Consider the following 20,859-nt stretch of genomic DNA (forward strand, 5'->3'; position numbering starts at 1 on the left):
TTGCCTGGAGAATCCCAGGGACGAGGGAGCCTGGTGGGCTGCCGTCTATGGGGTCACACAGAGTCGGACACGACTGAAGTGACTTAGCAGTAGCAGCAAGAAAATGTGTAAAATGAGAAGACAAAATGTCAGAGCCCTGAGGAACCTCAACATTCAGAGATGAGCTGGAAGAGAAAGAACTAGCAAAGAAGACCAAGAAAGAGCAGTGGCCAAAGAAGACAGAGGTCAAGGAGAGTACTGTTCCAGAAAGACAGCGGTGATGATGAGATTAGGATGGTGATGAGGTTGCAAGCTAACATTTACTGTGAATTAAGTCTGTGGAATAGGAATACCAGACCACCTGACCTGCCTCTTGAGAAACCTGTATGCAGGTCAGGAAGCAACAGTTAGAACTGGACATGGAACAACAGACTGGTTCCAAATAGGAAAAGGAGTATGTCAAGGTTGTATATTATCACTCTGCTTATTTAACTTCTATGCAGAGTACACCATGAGGAACGCTGGGCTGGAAGAAGCACAAATATCAATAACCTCAGATATGCAGATGACACCACCCTTATGGCAGAAAGTGAAGAGGAACTAAAAAGCCTCTTGATGAAAGTGAAAGAGGAGAGTGAAAAGGTTGGCTTGAAGCTCAACATTCAGAAAACAAAGATCATGGCATCTCGTCCCATCACTTCATGGGAAATAGATGGGGAAACAGTGTTAGACTTTATTTTTTTGGGCTCCAAAATCACTGCAGATGCTGATTGCAGCCATGAAATTAAAAGATGCTTACTCTTTGGAAGGAAAGTTATGACCAACCTAGATAGTATATTAAAAAGCAGAGACATTACTTTGCCAACCAAGGTCCGTCTAGTCAAGGCTCTGGTTTTTCCCGTGGTCATGTATGGATGTGAGAGTTGGACTGTGAAGAAAGCTGATCGCCAAAGAATTGATGCTTTTGAACTGTGGTGCTGGAGAAGGCTCTTGGGAGTCCCTTGGACAGCAAGGAGATCCAACCAGTCCATTCTAAAGGATATCAGTCCTGGGTGTTCATTGGAAGGACTGATGCTGAAGCTGAAACTCCAATACTTTCGCCACCTGATGCAAAGAACTGACTCATTTGAAAAGACCCTGATGCTGTGAAAGATTGAAGGTGGTAGGAGAAGGGAACGACAGAGGATGAGATGGCTGGATGGCATACTGGCTCACTGGACATGAGTTTGAGTAAACTCCAGGAGTTGGTGATGGACAGGGAGGCCTGGTGTGCTACAGCCCATGGGGTCGCAAAGAGTTGGATGCAACTGAGGGATTGAACCGAACTGAACTAACCATTCTCCCTTTTGCACCTACCATAAAATGGTCTTCTCTTACTGGCCATGCTGGTTCCAAACTAAAAATGAAAGTCCCTAGTCTCTCTGGTTCATCCTACATCCTCAGATACTAGGTTAGTTAGTGCTCAATACATATTTTTGGATAGATGGCAGAGAAACAATGACAGCAAGCATGTAAATAACTTGTAAAAATACTTGGTCTCAGAGGATGACAAGTTGAGTAGGCTTTTTTTTTTTTTCTTAATATGGGAGAAATCTGAACATTTGAGAGATGCAGTTCGATCCCTGGGTTAGGAGGATCCCTAGAGAAGGGTACAGCAACCCACTCCAATATTCTTGCCTGGAGAATCACATGGACAGAAGAGCCTTGCGGGCTACAGTCCATAGGGTCACATAGAGTCGGCCACAACTGAAGCAACTTAGCATGCACACAAATAAGAGATATTAGAAGATTATCCAAGAGCTTCCAGGTGGTGCGAGGGGTAAAGAATCTGCCTACAGTGCAGGAGATGCAAGAGATGTGGGTTCAACACCCGGGTGGGGAAGATCTCCTGGAGGAGGAAACGGCAACTCACTCCAGTATTATTACCTAGAAAATTCCATGGACAGAGGAACTGGCAGCACTACAGTCCATGGGGCTGCAAAGAGCTGGACACAACTGAGCAAGCACACCATCCAAAGGAGTCATAAAATCACAGAATGTAAGAGTAAATTAATTAGTTTAGGAAAAAATTACAGCTACACCTAAAAAGTAATCATACAAAGGGATTTTCTCTTTCTATGCCAAAGTTTTTTGGTCTATAATTTAAGGGGTTGGGAAAAATCAGCAATTTCCAATCACTATCTAGACCTTCCCTTCAATTATTTTCCCTCATGACCCCTCTTGGTTATTTCACACTTGGTTATACCACAGACACAGGAAGTTCTGATTAGCAATTATATGTGTCTGATTACTAAAATAATCATACTTAACAAAACAGCTTAGTTGGGAAATCGAAAGCTCAGGAAATTTGAGTAATTCATATAAGGTCACTCATATTTTTTAAAAACAGATGCCATTGTCTAAATATGAAGAAACTGGCCCAAATCAGCACAGGGAATCAATGGTATCAATTCCAAACCACACACAGAAAGTGCAGAACTGAAAGATTTTCAAAGAATATGAAGAAGGCATAGTTTTTTTCCTTCTAATTAGAAAAAAAGAGCAATAATAAATCCCAGGAAATTGGAGGGAAAAAAGCACACCTGTGTAATAAAGACACAGTCTAGGGACTTCCCTGGTGGTCCAGAGGCTAAGACTCTGCACTCCCTGAATGCAGGGGGCCTGAGCTTAGTCCCACATGCTGCAACTAAGACATGGCACAGCCAAATAAATAAAAGTCATGGTCTAACCATGAAGCAAATTAAATTGGCATGACTTTAAGCAACTGGTACTGTACAGGAGAACCAATCTGACATCTCACTATGGCAATTCTTTTTTGAATGTCACAGAAACATTGTAACACCCTAAAAAGTTAAATGAGAAAAAAATGCAAGTAAAAGAAAAGACTATAGCAGGAGTGAGTCAGAACAGTATATGATGAAGAGGATGGACTCTGAAGCCAGACTACCTGAATTCAAAGGACTTAATGTCACTGGAAAAGACTCTGATGCTGGGAAAGGTTGGGGGCGGGAGGAGAAGGGGACGACGGAGAATGAGATGGCTGGATGGCATCACCGACTCTGTGGACATGAGTTTGAGTGTACTCCCAGAGTTGGTGATGGACAGGGAGGCCTGGGGTGCTGTGATTCATGGGGTCGCGGAGAGTCAGACACGACTGAGCGACTGAACTGAACTGAATGTCTCTGTGCTTCAGACCCTAATCTTAACATATGAACTATCGTAATATTTTATCTCCTTGATAAAGTTACCATGAGCATTAAATGAGTTAATATATGTAAATAGTACATAGTGAAACTAATGCTTGGCACACAGTAACATTTGTATGTATTTGCTATTATTATTATCATTACTATTATTTAATATATGGGTGACAAAATATAAAAGCAGTGGGACAAAATACAAAGATTTGATTCAGAGGAGAACACAAGAGCCCTAATGGATTAAAGTGCAAAGAGTGGAAATAAATGAAACAAAGAAAAACATATAGATAATGAAAGAAAAGGCAATCTCTAAAAATGAGTTATATACACCAATATGGATAACATAGATATAATGTCACAGGCGGGGCGGGGGAAGCAAGTTATCGAGGTTATACATCAGCTAATACCATTTATGCAGTGCTCCAATGCGTGCAAAACTAAACAGTAAAATATGTAAGGCTATATCTACAGTAAACCCATAAAGAAATCAAGAGTTTATTAGCTATTTGTGTTAAGTGATAACCACAAAATACATGACTGTGAGCAATTCTAAGCAAAGGGAAGATGGGCCTGGTAAACACAAGCAACGTCAACATTCCATTCCTGAAGCTGAGTAGGGGTACCCAAATTTTTAAAAATGATTCTTTATGTCTTGTATAGATGTTATACATTCTTGTGTGTGTGAGAAATATTTCACACTAAAAAGAGCAAAAATTTAGTAATACATTTTAAAGGCAAGAGAAGATAGGTTTTTTTTTTTAACCTCTCAAATTAGTTGTTTCTTTTTCTTTAAAAAGCTCAATGGAAGAGATTTTCTTCTTTAATGATAAGATCAAACTAACTAAACAGCTAAATATATTTCTAGATGGTCAAAGGTAAATTCTATCAGCAGTGTACCCTGATAAAACAGGACTTTTCCTAACTGAGATATATCACCAAGCCTAAACAAACAATTCTTAGCTGTACATTTAGAAAAACCGATGTAATTTCTCATGCTTAATGCCATTACTTTAGATGGGACAGTTATTAAAAATATGATGTTTCTAATAAATTGTAACCTATCCTCTAAATAAATACTAAATCTTTAAAAGGGTTATGTAACTTTGCTACGGATCAAATTACTGGGCACAGTAGGCTACAAGGATCAAGGATCTTTGTCTCAGAAAAAACTTTATATTTAGTTCCACAAAATCGACAGTTTGAACCAAGTATAACAAGACAATACATAATTTTGTGTAATACATTACACAAAATTGATTAATCATGTCACCTAATTTATTAATTTATTAATCATGTCATTTCCCTTTAAAATTACGAAAGCTACTTGAAGACTTTTAGACAAGCCAAAGATTACAGAATCTTAATGCAAAAGCAACATCAGGTATTATACATCCAAAATTTGTTCATTTTAGGGCACGAAAACTGAGGCATAGGAAGCTAAAATGCCTTAGATAAGAACAGGACTAGGAAACCCAGCCTTTCAAATTGCTATCCAGTGACTATGCTGACTCCCTTGGGACATGAACATACACACAAGAATGCTGATATGTCAATGAGTCTGCAATTTTTCAACAGATCCTGCACAAAGGTAAACACCCTCTGCCTTCAACCCATCTTTCCGGCCCCTTCTGACGAGAAGGTATATTCACACACCAAGAAATAAGAAACAGGGCCAAGAGTGCACGCACTCTTTCACGCTCAGTACTGCGAGCCCACAGCTCCAAAACCTTACCTGTGGTCTGTGGTCCCTCATCCACATTAACTCTCTTGTACTGTGTACCTTTCCTTATTTCACTCTACTTGTCAAGGCTCTGGTTTTTCCCGTGGTCATGTATGGATGTGAGAGTTGGACTGTGAAGAAAGCTGATCGCTGAAGAATCGATGCTTTTGAACTGTGCTGCTGGAGAAGACTCTTGAGAGTCCCTTGTACTGCAAGGAGATCCAACCAGTCCATTCTAAGGGAGATCGATCCTGGGTGTTCATTGGAAGGACTGATGCTAAAGCTGAAACTGCAATACTTTGGCCACCTCATGCGATGAGTTGACTCACTGGAAAAGACTCTGATGCTGGGAAAGGTTGGGGGAGGGAGGAGAAGGGGACGACGGAGAATGAGATGGCTGGATGGCATCACCGACTCTGTGGACAGGAGTTTGAGTGAACTCTGGGAGTTGGTGATGGACAGGGAGGCCTGGCGTGCTGTGATTCATGGGGTCGCGGAGAGTCGGACACGACTGAGTGACTGAACTGAACTGAACTGAACTGAATCTAAGATAAAAGAAATACCTACCTGTAATAGTCACTAGAGATCTCTCCCAACCCCAACCAAGCTTGGATGCTCTGTTAACCAAACTCAAGAGAAGCAAAAGAAACAAAATAATAATGGAAAATTCAGGGTTCTTGGATTTATATAAGGGCTGTCCTGATATTTGTTAAGGACTCTAACATATAGCATGGGTTTATTTCCAATGTTGCCTTAACATATGTACTGAAGGACTGATTTTGTTCTGTTTGGATTTTCATTTTTGCTTTAAATAAAATAACTGACCCAATAAACTATAAAATTTCACCGTGTAATTTATAGTAATAGAAGACAGTCATGCCATGGCCATGACAGATTGCAGAGAAGTACTTCATACAAACCATCTACTAATTTTCATCTGTATAATAACAGATTATAGCCCTAAAAATGATGCTCATACACCTGAAAATTTAATTTTTAAAAAGTGTTCATGTGCTAATCCCTGAGACTATTTAATAGCCCGGCTTTAGCATAAGGTACATTGCCTAGCATAAAGCAGGCAACTACAGTTGAAAGAAGATGTTGAGAAGGAGTTTTCCTTTCACTGAAAAAGTTTAGCTATGGCTCACATTCTCAAACAGAAATCTCCCCCACATTCTGAAGTGAGACAACAATGAGTTGCTGAAAGTTGAGACCAGAGCCTCCCTGAGAGTATCCATAAAGCAGGAAATCGTGCTGTCTATAGACTTGTGAGTCATCATTTCCACGTATGTGTACTTTCCAAACAAATGATAATGCATCTATATTTTAAAATATTCAAAATTTTACAGTGGCTGTTTTGTTAGTATATATTTTCTCAGTCAATACTACTGAGAAAAACCACACTGCTAGCATTTCTTAAATGAGTTAGAAATTACTCTTAACATTTGGACATAAACATGTCACTTTAGACAAGCATTATGAACAACGTACTATTTTTAGAAACAGAACCGGGATAGACAGTTGGTCAGGAACTAGGCCTTGAGAACACACTTCCTGTACCAGCACTGCTTCTCTATTTCCCCTGCAGTCATCTCCATACTCTACAAACCTCTCGATCTACAGTCAGTGTAAATAAGTCTTCTCAATGAAGTAAATTCCCTCCACGTTCCTTCAGGAAGTCGAGTATCAAGAAATTGTCTCACAGTTTACAAATCAGCACACAGCTAGGCAATCTGATTATACAAATGCCAGGTCACAGTTCTGCTCCAGGCTCCCACAGCCAATCATCAGAGTCAGGGTACAGTGGCCAGGGTAGTCAACTCAAGTGTTCAAGAACCTTGTAGGTGAGACTTAAAGAGATAAGAGAAGTAAAGTATTCTGTAAGAAAGCAGAAGGGATGGTGATTTATTATAAATTATTTTACTAGAGATTGGGAAAAGAGTACGTCAAAGCTGTATATTGTCACCCTGCTTATTTAACGTATATGCAGAGTACATCATTCAAAATGCTGGGCTGGATGACTCACAAGCTAGAATCAAGATTGCCAGCAGAAATATCAACAACCTCAGATATGCAGAAGATACCACTTTAATGGCAGATAGTGAAGAGGAACTAAAGAGCCTCTTGATGAAAGTGAAAGAGGAGAGTGAAAAAGCTGGCTTAAAATTCAACACTCAAAAAACGAAAGTCATGGCATCTGGTCACATCACTTCATGGCAAATAGATGGGGGAAAAGTGGAAACAGTGTCAGATTTCATTTTCTTGGGCTCCAAAATCACTGTGGATGGTGATTGCAGCCATGAAATTAAAAGATGCTTGTTCCTTGAAAGAAAAGCTATGACAAACCTAAAGAGCATATTAAAAAGCAGAGACATCACTTTGCTGACAAAGGTCTGTATAGTCAAAGCTATGGTTTCTCCAGTAGTCACGTATGGATGTGAGAGTTGGACCATAAAAAAGGCTGAGCACCGAAGAACTGATGCTTTTGAATTGTGGTGCTGGAGAAGACTCTTGAGAGTCCCTTGGACAACAAGGAGCTCCAATTAGTCAATCCTAAAGGAAATCAATGCTGAATATTCATTGGAAGGACTGTTGCTGAACCTGAAGCTCCAACACTTGGGCCACCTGATGAGAAGAGCAGATTCACTGGAAAAGATGCTGATGGTGGGAATGATAGAGGGCAAGAGAAGAGAGTGACAGAGGATGAGATGGTTGGATGGCATCATACACTGAATGGACAAGAGTTTGAGTAAACTCAGGGAGACAGTGAAGGACAGGGAAGCCTGTCGTGCTGCAGTTCATGGTATGGCAAAGAGTCGGACACAATTTAGCGACTGAACAACAACAAGGAAATTGTCAATAATTATTGTATAAATAAAAATCTGAGCACGGCAATAAAAAGAAGCCCATGAAGAGACTTACCTGGTGGTCCAGTGGTTAAGAAACCACCTTGCCAATGCAAGGGACACTGGTTCAACCATGGTCTGGGAAGATCCCATATGCTGCGGGGCAACTAAGTCCATGTACCACAACTAATGAAGCAACTATTGAAGCCCACACATCCTAGAGTCCATGCTCCACAATAAGAGAAGCCATCACAATGAGAAGCCTGCACACTGCAATGAAGACTAGCGCCCACTCTCTGCAACTAGGGAAAGCCCGTGCATAGCAACGAAGACGCAGCACAGCCATAAACAAACATGAAAAATCATTTTTTAATTCCCCATAAAGAACAACAACAGCAAACCAAAGAGTCCTCCATCTGGTGGGAATCACATCCGCTTCATATTCGTGGGGAAGGTGAAGGGAGGAACTTGGAGGAGACTTAGCAGAACCTGTGTTCAAGGCCAACTGAACAACTTGGAAGAAGCCCAAAGTCCAGAGGAACAAGGTTTGGTGATAATGAAGACTTTTAAGGAGTTAGTTCCTTAGCTTAAAAAAAGATAAGAAGCCACTGAAGGAAATTAAGCAAAGATGTAGCAGCAACAATTTTGCAGTTTAGGAAGGTCATTCTAGCTGCAGTATCCTTTCCTCAATGTTTCCCAGACACTATTTGTGGAGGGAGAAGATGTCACGTACCCTAAACAAGGAACGCTCATAAACAGAATGCCATATGCTGATCAGGCATATTCAGTCGGACCAAACTGGGTCTTCTTTACAATGCTTTTCCTGTGCTCTTGTTCTTATTCCAGTCAACAAATGTTTCCTCCCCCCTTTATTTTTAACCTTCCTTACTCACACATGTTTTATCTACAGTTCCGGTCTCTTCAAGCTGCAGTCTCACATTTCGAATTCTACCACACACTTCGACACGAATAGTCCACCAGCGCCTCAAATGCAACAGATCTAAAACACGACTTATTTTTTTATCCCCACCTACTAACCTGCCCCAATTCGCTTCTCCTAATCACCCAGGCTTCATATCTTACCATCATCTTTTATTCATTCCTCTCTTTTCCCCTCTGCCTGTCCCCACATCCAATTACTTGTTTCTTTGTGTCTAATTACTTCAGCAATGCTTCTCCAATCCTATTGCCACTCCTGGCTCATGTCTTCATTCTCTAACAAAAACTCTCATAACTTTCCCTTATTAGTCCAATGGTTTCCTTCCCAATTCAATTCATCCTCTGGATAATTAGATAATAATATATCCTATAATTCAACTCTGATTTTGACATTTCCAGGACCAAAAATAACCTCAACCTCATAGCCTGCTGAGTTCAAATTTCCTAGACTAGCATTAAAGCCTTCCATGTTCTAGGCCAAACCTAATTTTTCATCTTTGCACTTTATTTTCTCTCTATGCCCCCTCATATACTCCAGTTGTTTCCTGCTGCTGCTGCTGCTAAGTCACTTCAGTCGTGTCCGATTCTGTGTGACCCCATAGATGGCAGCCCACCCGTCCCTGGGATTCTCCAGGCAAGAACACTGGAGTGGGTTGCCATTTCCTTCTCCAATGTGTGAAAGTGAAAAATGAAAGTGAAGTCGCTCAGTCATGTCTGACTCGTAGCGACCCCATGGACTGCAGCCTACCAGGCTCCTCCGTCCATGGGATTTTCTAGGCAAGAGTACTGGAGTGGCTTGCCATTGCCTTCTCCCCAGTTGTTTCCTATTCCTGGTCAGTCTGATCTGGGAAATATTGGGTACTCAACAAAAGCTGATTTCCTTCCATATGAGTTTGCTGTATTCTCCTTCCCCATGCCATCTCAATTTACAGGAAAACATTCCATCATTCTGAATAATTGATTCTCACACAGAAAATTATCATATTCATGGAAAATCCTGTAAAACCTAGAAAACAGACGAGAACCTTGACAAAGACAAGCAGTATGATTGAGCTGCAATGTCAAAAGAAAAAGGTAGTGACAAGCAGGGTGCCACAGAAGTTTCAGAACATTTGAAAAGTTAGAAACATTACATGTGGGACAATGGATGCTAACAGGTTACCAGAGTTCTTCAAGATGACTCAGTGGTCTCATGCTGCTGCTGCTGCTGCTAAGTCACTTCAGTCATGTCCGATTCTGTATGACCCCACAGACAGCAGCCGACCAGGCTCTGCCGTCCCTGGGATTCTCCAGGCAAGAACACTGGAGTGGGTTGCCATTTCCTTCTCCAATGTGTGAAAGTGAAAAGTGAAAGTGAAGTTGCTCAGTCATGCCCTACTAGTAGCGACCCCATGGACTGCAGCCCACCAGGCTCCCCTGTCCATGCGATTTTCCAGGCAAGAGTACTGGAGTGGCTTGCCATGTCTCATAGAATTTATAATCCCCCGAAGAAGATTAATATATGTGGACTTCACAATGCAAGGTAGTAAAATCGTGCTCCAGTCAAGGTACAAAATGTCTTAGAAAAAAAAAAATGTCTTAGAAGCATAAAAAAGAAAAGAGAAATTCTAAGAGATTAAGAAAGCTTCATAAAATACCATGCAACAGAGGTTGTAAGGACTTCAACACATCTTGAGAAAAAGGTATTCCAGGCAGCAGAAATGGTCTAAAGGAAAGGTAGAGGTGGAAAATGCTACAAGTGTGAGAAATAGGAAAACAACTGGTGAACCCTGGGCCCCTAAACTGTTACTATTTTGAATGTCTCTAATGATCACTTACAGAGTTTTAATGAATTAAGAGTGTATGAGCTATTTGAGCTCAGGGTTTTACTTCAATGAGTTCCTGAAAACAAGCAGGTGATTATCTACAGGATGGATTAGTTGTTATTAAACAGGATTTTCACAACTCTGTTGGATCCTAAGCTGTGTTATAATCCCTGAGTGGTGTTGCATTGCACTCAGTTTACTCCCAGAGGCTGACTCTTCAGCATTCCTGCAGTAGTATGAATGAAAAGCTCTAACATCTTGGGATCCCACTGAAGGTGACACACTTCTACATACACATTGCAATCAAGGAAAAATCATACATATATTTTAAGGACTAGTAACCTTGTAATATAAAGTTTTAAAAATGCAAAGTCAAACCATGTAAATGTTTGCATAGTACAAAGAAGTCTACAATTAGAAGAGACTGTAGAGAAAATCTAGATTAACCATGTGACCCAAACTATGTCTATCTAGTTATTCCAGGAATTTGGAATCAGGGCTCATTGATTTAGTGTCTCCCTGTGCTTGGCACTGAGGGACACCTACATATCCAGAAACCACTGAGCACCCACGTATGACTGTGAACACATTGGGGGAAAGATCTCGCACACAGAGATCAATGAAGCTAAGAAAGGCAAGGACGAGAGACAGAGGAAGTTCCAGGTTTTCCATTCCCAGTCCCTAATAAGGTCTGCATGCATTTGACTTCCATCACATTCCTGTCTTTCTCGTTCCTAAAACTAGTTCAAGTTCATTGCTGTTACTTGGAACAGAAGCTTAAATGAGGCAATAACCAAAATCCTTCATAAGGTCAATTGGCAGATTTATTACTGAGGTATCTTTTCTATACTTTTTTCTCATTTGTATTTCCTTTAAAAGCCATAACCATGACTTTGGTATATTATAGAGACAAATATGTGAACAGGGATCCAGGACTGTGTTGAGTATTTTTAAAAGGGAAATCCATCATCTCCAGGAAGGAGAAAATGTAGAAATCTTCAAGGTAAAGCCTTGAGGTATCTGCATAGCAATCAGGGATGCTAACAACTGGTAAATTTTTTAAAAACTTTTTATCTTGTATTGGGGTATAGCCCATTAATAATGTTGTGATCATTTCAGCTGAAGAGTGAAGGGATTCAGTCATATATATACATGAATCCATTCTCCCCCAAACTCCCCTCTCATCCAAGCTACCACATAACACTGAGCAGAGTTCCCTGTGCTACACAGTAGGCCCTTGTTGATTATCTATTTAAAATATAGCAGTGTATACATGTCCATCCCGAACTCCCTAACTAGTCACTTCCCTCAATCTTTCCCCCGGCAACCATAAATTAGTTCTCTAAATCTGTGAGTAACAACTGGGAACGTAAAGAATTATCTGATTACTCTCCTACCCAAAGCCAATATAATTCTGAATAAACCAGATGAGTAGATCCAATTCAGTCTCCTCTGAGGCATGAGAAAAAGGTTATAACTGAGCACAGGGCATTTCATCTGGAACGCCCTGAGTGACGAGCCATAGTTCTCCCAACCATACAAAGAGGTCTGGGTGCTCTCCAGTGATATCCCTGACCCAGGTCCAAATTTCAACACTGAACACCAAAACATCTTAGGGCCTGCTTTAACTATTGACTCTATGACATAAGCAGCACTTTCTACTATTAGATAAGGGGAAGAAAGTAACAGAAGGTTAATATCATGGCACTCTTTTCAGGTGTATACATCTGTGTGATGGGGTAAGTATCAAGATTTTCCTGAGACAGATCCCGTCTCCCCAAAGCTGGATCCACACCCAGCAGATTTGACTACAAGGAGACCAGTTAAACATGTAGAGCAAGTCAGAGTTGACAATCAGAAGCCTGGACCATCTAGTGGGTGGCTCTGCAGGTTTAAACAAAAACAATTCTGGAGGATCCTGGAGTTGGAAGGGACATAGAGACTTATGTACAAATTCATCATTTTACAGAGAAGGAAGCTAAACATTGAAACCAAATTCATCAAACGAATTCCTAACTACAGTAACACAGGTGAGATGAAAATCAAAGGGACTGTGACCAGATTGTGACAGAACCAAAAAAGATTATTTCCCAAATTTCTCTAATGGTTGAAAATTTATTTTTAATTATAAAAGAAATACTGTATTAGAAAAATTTATGAAAACTACTGTTGGGATATTTTTTGGATATTCTTATTACTTATTTTAGCAAAACGGTTTCTGACCAAATGGGTTAGCATTTCAGTTAAGGTATTAGACCAGGCACCTTTAAAAGTCAAAAAACTGTGTGTTGATTCAAAAACCTATCTGATGTTGTATATTTGCAACCTTGGCAGACAGGCAGTTTAGGCACTGTGACAAAACTCTAAATGGCAGAGAGTTGCTTATTTTAATATATATATATATATTTTTAAAAAATCCAGACATTCACATAGGACCCTAATAAAAGTCACCAGAAATTAGACTTATATGTCAGCTGGGACCAAAATTAAAAGAATAAATGTTTAAATGGTCCAAATATAAACTTGGTTTTCAAAATTGCTGGCAAGGGGCCATAGTACTCCGGATTTCAGTCTTCAAGGGCTGCTTGACCACAAGTATTAAGTCAACACATTACTGAGGGAAAAAAAAACAACATATACTGTCTGGCAGTACAATCTACCCTTTATCTGCAGCACAGTATATTTTAGAAGACCGCTGGTAAAATGTGAAGATAGAACCTGTTGTGTCCCCCAAGAAGTGCTATTAAAGTTACTTTTAAAGTGTAGATTCATTAAAAAGTAGGTCTTTTTAAAAAAACAATATTAATCAGAAGCAAACATGAAATTGATATTATTTAAATTAACATCATTAATCTGCACATACTAAATATTTTTAAAATCTCCTATCCATTTTATAAATTACATGAATCCTAAAGATTAGTTTATAGACAAAACCAACTTAAAAATCTACTTTGCCACCACCACTCCAAGTGGAAATAGGAAGCAATAGATCAGAGGGTACTGAATATAATCTATACTTAGTAGAGTCAGTTTTCAACTAATTTATAAATCTTAGCTGTTAGCCATATCTTGACAGTTTAGATTATTGGTGGCAAAAACAAAAGCAAACTAAAATTTCCGAAGAAGTCTCAACTCTGAGAAATTATATTCTCTGTTCTTCCATTCCAGATAACATTAGGGATCGAGAAGTTTTGATGACTATATACTCATCACAAATATAAAGGTTCCTGCAATTTGACATTTACCTTAAACTCTACATATGTACTTTCAAATAATTACTTTTTATAATAATCTTATTCCACATTATTTAGAGAAAACTATCTTTAAAAATCGTCCTGTTAAGTCTGCAAAATTACCTCTCTTGATAGCTCTTAGTCCTAAACCAAATAAGGCAGGAATGGCACCTTTCGATCTTATAGTTGTAAACAGCCCAGGGTGAAACTTACAAACCAGACTCCGATGCCCTTTTTTCTGCTCAAAAACAAAACAAAACTGGTACCTGGAAAACTCGGGATTTTGCTCGGTTTTGGCCTATTAGACACCAGCCGGGCCCGCGGGAGCCTGAGCCCGCGGCGAGGGCGGCGGTGCGCTTCTGGCTGCGCCCCTTGTCGCCACGCGCCCGGCGCTCCTGGCGCTGTCCCCCTACTCGCCCGGCTCCCCGGCGCCCCTCCCGGACGCGCGGCGGGAGGCACGGGCCTGGCTGGCCGTTCCCACGCGCCCGGGCCCGTTATCTCAGCGGCTGCTGCACAGGAGTACCCCCAGCCCACACACACACACACACCTCCGCGCGGGGCAGGGGACTCCGAGGTGGTCCCCGCCGCGGCCCCGCGCGCCCCCGAGCCCGGGGCGGCGTCCCTTCCCCAGCCGCCCGGCCAAGCCCCTCCCTCGGGGGCCCGCGTCGGTCCAGAGCCTCCCTCCGGCTCAGGTTCGCTCCCGGGACGGGCTCAGGTGTCAGCGACGCTGCCAGACGCCTCCCGTCGGCGGGGGCGAAGCCAGCCCTGACCTCCTCCCGTCGCGCCCCTCGGGCTCCGGAGGCGGAAGGGGGCGCTGCCGGCGCTCGCAGGGGAGCGGAGGTCGGGTCACACCTCAGCCCGGCGGGGTCCCGGCGTGAGGGCAGACAAGGGGTGGGGGGGCGAGCCCCAACTCACCGGACTGCACTGCTCCTCGGGCCGCGGCCGCGGCCAGGCAGAGGCTGAGGCAGAGGCAGAGCAAGGAGGGGCGCGGCAGGGTCCGCCGCGGGCTCATGGAAGCGCCAGGGAGCCGCCGCCGCCGGCGCCGCTGTCCGAGCCTCCCTCCCTTCCTCCCCGGCTCCGGGCGACGGACGGGGCGGCGGGAGGCATGACGGGAAATTCCTGGGCACGGGCAGCCGAGTCCAAATATGAGCAAAGGAGCCGAGCGAGGGAGGACCGCGGAGCTCGCCCGCCGCGGACGGGGCCCGCTGCCCGGGCCTCGGCAGCCGCCAACTCCCTCCCTTCTCTGAATCCTCCTCCTCCGCGGCTCCCGCCCCAAGGCCGCCGGCCGCCGAGCACGACCTGGAGGTGCCCTCTGCCAGAAGGCATCCCTTTCCAGTGTTGGGGCCCAAGAGCAGAGCGGAGCATCCCCCTCTCCGCGGGGTCCCGCCTAAGACCCCTGAATTAAAAGAAGAACCATCACGAGGAGACCCGACAGCCAGCCAGGGACCCGCGGAAAGACGTCTAAGGAGTTTAAGGAGACTCCTGCGATGCCCCCTAGTCAACTGAGAGCTCTGGGAGTAAGGGGATAAAAATATTTGGCAAGTGCTTCTCTTGAGTGTGGGAGGGGGAGGCTAGAGCGGCACTGTCAGTTATGCAGACACTCAGGTGAGCCATCCTACACAGAACGAACAGGCATTATTGATCTCACACATAAAACCAGCCCTCTGCATTCCAGAGGGGTGGGACCTTTACACCAGGGTGTGAGTATGGGTTGTGTGTGTGCCTCGCGCTTAGCGAGAGTTAAAAAGGGGCTCTTCCCAAACTTATATTTGAATACCATATATGGTCTTCAACCCCTTTACACTAGTTTTGTATTTCTTTCAATTTATCTAAAGGGTAGTGTTGAAATTTATTCAAAAGGTACTACCTTTATTCAAGTGTCAAGCCCAATGTTTAATCATAGGCCTGAGCCAATTGTGGCTTGACATTTCTTTGGCTGCCAGCAATCAAGGCCAAATGACCTTAGCTTTTCAAGAGGGCATAATGATGTCTAATTTTTTTTTTTTACTGGCACTAAAGGGACAGGTCCTGAAGATGTAGGATTATGTAATTATTTATAAGCATTGTGATATGCTACAGAAATGATTAACTAATGCAAAATACTTAAGGGGTAAAAGTTAAACAGATTTAGAGGGTGGATTATTCTAACATGACCTAAAGTCCAGTAATTTGTACATCACACTATTTGTTTGAAAATGCTATATTTGAAAATTAGAAACTTTATTTCAAAACAAATTCAGTTCTGGCATAGTATTAAGGCCCTGTATGCCAAAAACCAGTCCATTGGCAAGTGGTTTCCCCTTAAATCATCTGAGAAACACCACATCCCATGAATTATTCCTGGCAAATGGGCAGATTTTACCCTTAATGTCCTAGCAGTGATAATGAGGTGAAGGTCAGATAACCTAAGTCAACTAACAGTAAATAAACTGTAAAACAGTGTGTTAGTGATTTAAAGGACACATGGCATTATTCAGGTTCCTAGAAGTGGGATATCTGAAAGGGAATATTCAGAAAACTCTTTAAGTTTCCCTCTCTTTCCTCTTTTTTATATATTTTGTATTATATAAGCATTTCTTTTCATATTCACTTTCTATTTCCCCCACAGCCTGTTAGTGCAGGAGACACAAGAGACATGGGTTGATCCCTGGATCGGGAATATCGCCTGGAGAAGGGACTAGCAACCCTCTCCAGTATTCTTACCGGGAAAATCCCATGGGCAGAGGAGCCTGGCAGCTACAATCCATAGGGTCACAAAGCCAGATACAACTGAAATGACTTAGCACGCACCCACCACAACATGTAGTATAATTCTTTGCCAATAGTTTAAATGTTTGTTTAAAAACAAAAGTAAAATGAGCACATTTTGTAGACTGATGTACAGGAGCTCCCTAAGTGTAGAGAAAAGCTTGTTTTAAAGGATTGTAATAATTTTGTCTATATTTAAAATATTTTAGTTGACCTTAAGCACAAAATTACATAAAATTGCAAAGAATGCAGTATAACACTGTCTGTTACTATAAGTGGAGGGTTGATTAATTCTGTCAACTGCTGACTTGACAGCAATATTAGCAGCTGTTCTAAAAGCTTGAATAAATATGTTAAAGAGGAAAGGAAAGAACAGGAGTTCCTGAGTACACAGTAAGTGCCTGCCACTGTGCTATTTGTTTTACAGCATTTTATTTAAATCTTCCAAGTATCTTTGAGCTTTTTATTTTTTGTCCCTATTTTACAGATAAGGAGAGGCAGAGATAAGTAAATTATGCTACCAGGAAGGGATAAAGTAGTATTGGAATTCAAATCTCATTCCAAAGGCTACATATACTCTTTTTACTCTTCAGAGCTGCCCCATTTTCTCTACATTAGGAAAAAAAAAAAATGGGGTTTTCAAAAACTGTATTCATTGAGTTCTTGTGGTTTTAAGTAACTAGTGTGCACTCAGGTTACCTCAAGTAACAGAGGTAAAGAAAACATGTGGAAATAAGGCCAGAGACTTAACCGGCTTGTCAGGTCATCCTTTGTGAGCCTGGGGGTGGGGGCCTGTGCCTTTGATGGGTACCAGAAATAGGAGAGTTACCACCCTCTGACCACATTCCTATGAGTTTTGTAGTTTAAATCATATATTTCCCAACATTTTCTCTGTTATTATAATCTTAATGACAATCATGTTAATATATTACCTTATGTTTGCTTTTGATGTGTGCAGGGCCATGTGGTGGGTTCCTGGGCATAAGGCCGTTATGTCCACCATTTCTTTGATTATAGGAAACAGCCTTCATTCGCCCTCCGTGACCTTGCCTGAGTTCCAATGGGCAGATCCAAGCAGTTTTTAACTAGGGAAGGGAGAGGATAGGAGACCAAGGAGAAACAAACTGTCAAGAGCAGCCTTGGGGCAAGGTCCTGGTTCCCCATCAATACACACAACAATATCTCTGAGCTGTTCTGCAGATACTGAAAACCCCTCCAGGTGGGAGAAGTTAAGGATTAACAATAGTATACTGCCGACAAGCATGTAGACCCCAGGCCAGTTGGACCTGAAGGTTGACAATGTGGACTCTACTTAACTCACCACCAACCCTTCAGAAGAATGCCTACGAGCTGATCACACCCTCTTTGCACAATTACTATAAAAACTTACCACAGTCTTCCTCAAATGGGGATACTTGGTTTGAGGGCATAAGCCTGCTGTGTCCCCCTTTGCCTGGCAAAGCTATCTGCTTAGTCACTCAGTTGTGTCTGACTCTTTTGTGACCCCCATGGACTATAGCCCACTAGGCTCCTCTGTCCATTGGATTTTCCAGACAAGAGTACTGGGGTGGGTTGCCCTTTCCTTCTCTAGATTTTCCAAACCCAGGGATCAAACCTGCATCTCCTGCATGTGTCTCCTACACCGCAGGCAGATTCTTTACCACTGTGCACTCCAGATACTCTTTGCTACCCTCTCCCCAAACTCTGTTTTCGAGATTTGATTCCACAATGTGTACAGAGAAGCTGAGCTTTCGGCATCACTTTTAAGACAAAACACTCAGAAGAGGTAACTGCTTTCTCTGTTTATTATATATATATTATAGGGATGCCTCACCCAACCCAGTGGTGTGCTAGTAAATATTTAACAACCAGATCTGGAGGAAGGAAGCCTGAATTGTAACAAAAGCCAATTTATGTGGATGTCAATACTCCCAGCAACCTGAGTCTCTGGAGTCAAAGTTGAGAGGAAATGTGCTCAACCAGCTCTTCGCCCACATGAGCCAGCCCATCTGGCTGGCTACAGAGCCAGCCCTGTGAAGTTGCTCAGTCATGTCTGATTCTTTGCAACCCCATGAACTGTAGCCTACCAGGCTCCTCTGTCCATGGGATTTTCCAGGTAAGAATCCTGGAGTGGGTTGCCATTTCCTTCTCCAGGAGACCTTCCTGACCCAGGGATTAAACCCAGGTCTCCCACATTGTAGGCAGACGCTTTACTGTCTGAGCCACCAGGGAAGTCTGAGCCATCCCTGTACCACTCCCCAACTCCTTGTTAATATCTTCCAAACACAGCAAAATTCAAGTCATACAATCACAGGTCCTTCTGCTCCGGCTCCCGCTGTTAGTTGCTCAGTCGTGTCCAACTCTTTGCGATCCCATGGACTGTAGCTGGCCAGGCTCCTCTGTCTATGGCATTTTCGAGGCAAGAATACTAGAGTGGGTTGCCATTCCCTTCTCCAGGGGATCTTCCCAACCAAGCGACTGAACCCAGGTCTCCTGGGTTGCCGGCAGATTCTTTACCATCTGAGCCACCAGGGAAGCCCACTGCCAGCTGCCAGTTCTCTAGAGCTCATAATCAAATGCCCCGGAGGGGAGAGTTTGATTGTATCACTACTGTCCCTCCTGGGGAAAGTTCTTGTATGAGGTTATCTCATGAGCCACTGGGTGCCTCTAAGCCAGGTGTCCCCTCCTACTTCATCAGCTGTCACTGAGACGGAAGGCTCACAGGGGACATGGCATGGTCACCTGTACTAAAGAAACAGACTGGCAACTTCCCTGGTGATCCAGTGGTTAAGAATCCACCTTCTAATTGTTACAAATCAGGGAGTGCAGGTTTAGTCCTTGGTCAGGGAACTAAGATCCCACATGCTGAGGGGCAACCAAGCCTGTGGGCTCTTGTGGACACGACTGAGTTGGACATGACATAACTAGAGAAAAGCCCGAGCACCACAGCTGAGACCCAGCATGGCAAAAAAGAAAGCAGCAGACTGTGTTGCTGCCTTTTTAGGGGGTTGAACATGGGGGAGCCTCTTGAAAAGGGAGTCTGTAGGCATGGCAGGCATTCAAGCTACAATCTTTCTGATGGACTATTCTCACCTTTTTAATGAAACTCCCTCAGGCACTATGCAAAGCTTTGAGACAGCCCCCGCGTCATAAACCCAAAAGAACATCTCGGGTAGATGCACACAGGAAAATGGACACATTCAACCTAATATTATTAAAAAGTCCCAGGCAGGGTGAGAAACGGACTTAGTACTTCAATTCAATGAGCATTTATCAAGTATATTATTTATCAAGTATATTATCCATATAGTCAAAACTATGAGTTTTTCCAGTAGTCATGTACAGATGTGAGAGTTGGACCATAAAGAAAGGCTGAATGCTGCAGAACTGAAGCTTTCAAACTGTGGTGCTGGAGAAGACTCTTGAGAGTCCCTTGGACAGCAAGGAGAGGAAACCAGTCAATCCTAAAGGAAATCAACCCTGAATGTTTGTTGAAAGGACTGATGCTGAAGCTGAAGCTCCAGTACTTTGGCCATCTGATGGGAAGAGCTGACTCATTAGAAAAGACCTTGATGCTAAGAAAAACCAAGAGCAGGAGAAGGGGCCGACAGAGGATGAGATGGTTCGATGACATCACTGACTCAATGGACATGAATTTGAGCAAACTCTGCAAGATAGTGATGGACAGGGAAGCCTTCAGTCCATGGCATGCTGCAGTCCATGGGGTCGCAGAGTCGGATACAACTTAGACTGAACAGCGACAGTTGTTCTAAACCACTAACGATGAATCGGAAAGTAAGGAAATTACTTCATAGGAGGGTGTAACAGACTCTCCAGAAGAAAGTTTTTCTAACTTCACTCAATCCAAACTCGCAAAATTCTGCTTTCTTATCTTGCAAGTAGAATGTCACTCTCACCCCTGCTGAGAACACTGTTTTATACTGATGGAAGTATGCCCCCAGGCCTCAAGGTGTTGCAGTGGGAAAAGAGTTGACAACTCTTCGCGGCAACATAAAGGACACAGAGTCAATGCTGACTGCCTAAGGGTGACACCAAACATTTTCTCAGATTCTGAGGAAGGATTCCCACTTCCATGACAGCCTCCCAGCCCCCAGTCATCAAATGCACTAAAACGACAAAAACTCTTAAAGACAGCAGACTGAGTTAAAGTGGGTATTTTCCTTCTTCACTTGGTAAAATGGTTTGCCTGCATCTGAAATGGTATTTGTAAATTGTTCCTGTTGAGGCCATCCCTTTCGCTGATTAATTCTGAAGAGATCTGAAGAATGCATTCCCATGATTAATGTGCTGCCCGATTCTATCAGCTTTGGCTGTGGATGTGCTACAACAAGTAATAAATATTTAACAACAAGGCTTTCAATATTGTAG

At 42.7% G+C, this 20,859-nt stretch overlaps 1 protein-coding gene across 3 annotated transcripts in view; it reads right to left on the reverse strand.

Annotated features, from left to right (window-relative positions):
* MSRB3 (methionine sulfoxide reductase B3) overlaps positions 1-14,778 on the reverse strand; it is a 192,345-nt gene extending 177,567 nt beyond the window's left edge. The window contains exon 1 of one of the 3 annotated variants that reach the window (XM_055395103.2): positions 14,638-14,778. The gene's annotated coding sequence lies outside the window, so the exon portion shown is untranslated. Of the gene's footprint in view, positions 1-13,988; positions 14,124-14,270; positions 14,429-14,637 lie in introns of those variants that run through there. The other 2 variants (XM_055395105.2, XM_055395104.2) reach the window with 2 other exon arrangements.
* Positions 14,779-20,859: the final 6,081 nt, after the last annotated feature.

This window comes from Moschus berezovskii, chromosome 6 (assembly GCF_049115385.1).
Source record: "Moschus berezovskii isolate FMDL1 chromosome 6, NW_MosBer_1.0, whole genome shotgun sequence".
Classification (NCBI taxonomy): domain Eukaryota; kingdom Metazoa; phylum Chordata; class Mammalia; order Artiodactyla; family Moschidae; genus Moschus; species Moschus berezovskii.